Here is a 3,014-nt window from a genome sequence, read left to right on the forward strand (position 1 = left end):
TTCTTTCTTTCTTTCTTTCTTTCTTTCTTTCTTTCTTTCTTTCTTTCATGTTTATTTATTTTGAGAGAGAGAGAGAGACAGAGAGAGAACGAGCAGGGGAGGGGCAGAGAGAGAGGCAGAGAATCCCAAGCAGGCTCCGTGCTGTCAGCGCAGAGCTGAACAACCCTGGGATCATGACCTGAGCTGAAATCAAGAGTCGGATGCTTAACCGACTGAGTGAGCCCCCCAGGTGCCCCCATGCCTGGCTTCTTGTTCCCGGGTGTCCTCGGCCCCAGCGTGGAACATTAGGACTTCAGAGGGCCTGGGGTCCCGGGGTGGGGCTGGGCTGAGCGCCCCTAGCCGGGGCTGCCTTTACCGTTCCGGGGGTGGCGTTTCTCGGACAATAAGCAGAAAGAAAAATCTTACCACCTGATTGGCGGCGCGGAGACGCGTCCTCTTCGCCTGGACCAGGCTCCGCGCACAGGCGCTGGGCTCCAGCATTTACATCCTCTGGGCTGCGACCTGGTCCGACCTCTGAGCCTCAGGCCACTGGCCAAGCTACCCCATCCAAATATAGTATTGCTCGCGGTTGTATCTTCTGATTGAAAAATGATACGTTTTCTTTGTAAAAGATGAGGAAAATAAGCTGGAAAAACATCGGTTTTCATTTTACGCAGAAACAACCTACTGTAATATAGCCGTTGTTAACACTTTTCTTCAGCAAAATCGGGATCAGACCGTACAAACCATTTTGCATCCACTTTGCCCGGTCTGGCATCACCTAATGAGTATTTTTCAACGACGTGAAGTGTCCTCGAAACACACAGTCGTTGGCTCCGGCCTTGGCTGGTGGCGCCCTGTGGGCGTGCCCTGGCCTATCTGCAGTCTCCTCCACTCGTCAGACGCTGGTCCCACCTTCCTCAGAGTTGCCTGGAAACCCCAGCCTCCTCTGAATGTCTCAGAAAATTGAGCGTTCCTGCTCTCCCATCACTTGAAAGACCAAATGTGACACCTTCCGTGAGCTCTTGGGGGCTCAGAGTAAAAGGTTGCACTCGTTGTTAGAGTCCCTTCATTAGATGCTTTTGCTGCAAGGTTAATGGTTAAAAATTCTTTAGGTTTTATTAGGTACCTCTGATGCCTTGGTGCAGTGAGTCCCGTGCAGAGAATCTGGTGAAACGAAACAATGCCAGGGGCAGGAAAACCCCCTTTGGGCTGCGGCACGTGGCCCTGAAAGTGGGGCGTGATGCTGTCCCCGACTTCGTGTGGTCGGAACAGACGGCGGCCAGAGCTGGTGGGAAAACCGAGTGGAGACCACACGGCACGTCTGGGAAGTCCTCCAAGGACCACACGGAAGTGTTCAAGAGCTTCCAAGCCACACCCTTTCAGTGGGAGTCCAACGATCGCAGCATCGGGATGCCGAGGTAACTTTTCAGTGACACGGGGTCCGCGGGGAGCCGTCACTCCCGAAACGGAGCGGGCAGAAGAGGCTAAAACTGGGGCGTGGGTGCCAGTTGTGTGCTTAGACCACGGGCCTCCTCACTCTGGTAGATGGCAAACCGTGTGTCCCTCTGTTGTGAAGTGGAGTCTGTCCCTGCCCCCCTTACACCCGAGCTTGACCACGTGACTTGCTGTGGCCAGACGGACGTAACGTAACAGCCGTGTGTGTGGCAAGGCGTGAAAAGTGCCCGGGCACTGGGGCTTAGGCGCTCTTGCCACTGGGATCACTTTGCCACCCTGAGGATGAACCACGTTGGCCTGCTGCACAGCGACACAGCCCGGGGCTGGAACTCCACAGACATGTGGCCAAGGCCCTTTAGACCCACCGGCTCCAGCTGAGCAAGGCCAGACCACAAATCCTGCCCCTCAACCCCCAGAACCACAAGGAGTGAAAAGCAATGTGGTTTCCAGTCCCTAAGTTTCAGGGTGGTTTGTTATGCAGCAAGAGCTGACTGATACGCTTCCCATTTGTAGCCAGAGGTTTGAGCTTTCCCCGGGCAGATGGTCACACTTTGTCCTCCTGGGTCTGTACCTTCCTGTCAACCTCTCCTCCTAACCCCTTGCTGTCAGCCGTCCCCTGTGAGTCCCCCTGCGCCCGGTGCCCCGGTCCTCCCGCAGAGACCCTGCTGTCCCTTCCTGTGTCTGCACTGGACTCTGAGTCTGCCGTTCTCCCGCCTCACGGGTACCTGCCCTCTGCCTTCCTCGGATCCCCAAAGAGCTGAGCCCCCAAAGAGCTGAGTATCCTTGACCCCACCACACGCACACACACACACACACACACACACACACACACACATTTTGCTGTCTGTTTTTTCCCCTTACACGATTTCTCGGTCAGCGACCACAAACGAACGCAGACTCGCTCATCAGTTGGCAGATGTCTGAGTTCGTAACGTGTACATCACCAGGGCTGCCCCCAACGTGGGTGGGGTCCTGGGAGATCATTTTGTGTTGGCGTCTGCCTTTCTAAACCATTCCAGTCACCTGAACCGGAAGCCGGGCATCCGAGCCAGGGAAGGGCTGGGGCCCAGATGGGCCCAGTCACCGGCTGGTCAAGCCCACTCGGTGGGGACCCCGGGTGGGCATCGCCCCCCTTGTTCTCACCAAGTCCAGCTGGGCCTAGGGCCTGCACAGCCCCTCAGACCCCACCTCCCTCTCTTCCTGGATGGCGCGGGGTATCTCCCTCACCGGCCTCCGGCCTCCCTGTGTGGCCCTTCTGCACAGCCACACTCCAGGAGGCCCGCGGCCCGGGACCCACCTTGCCCCAGGCTCGCCGTCCACCTGGCGGCCCTCGCCGCACACCCCAAGCTCACAAGCCCCCCTCCCGTCCTTGCTGCGGGGCCTCTGGCACACTGTCCGATCTTTGCCGGGCTCACTCCGTCGATCGCCCGGCTGGACGCAGGCTGACGGCGAGCCTGGGGGAACGTGGGGACCCTGCGTGGGTTCACTGTGAGTCCCCAGCAGCCTCATGCAGCTCCTCTGGGCTCCTGACAGAGAATGGCCCCCCAAAATCCAGAGCGACAGTTTTATCCGCCCCT

This window comes from Herpailurus yagouaroundi, unplaced genomic scaffold (genome assembly GCF_014898765.1).
Source record: "Herpailurus yagouaroundi ecotype Mexico unplaced genomic scaffold, PumYag 162, whole genome shotgun sequence".
Taxonomy (NCBI): domain Eukaryota; kingdom Metazoa; phylum Chordata; class Mammalia; order Carnivora; family Felidae; genus Herpailurus; species Herpailurus yagouaroundi.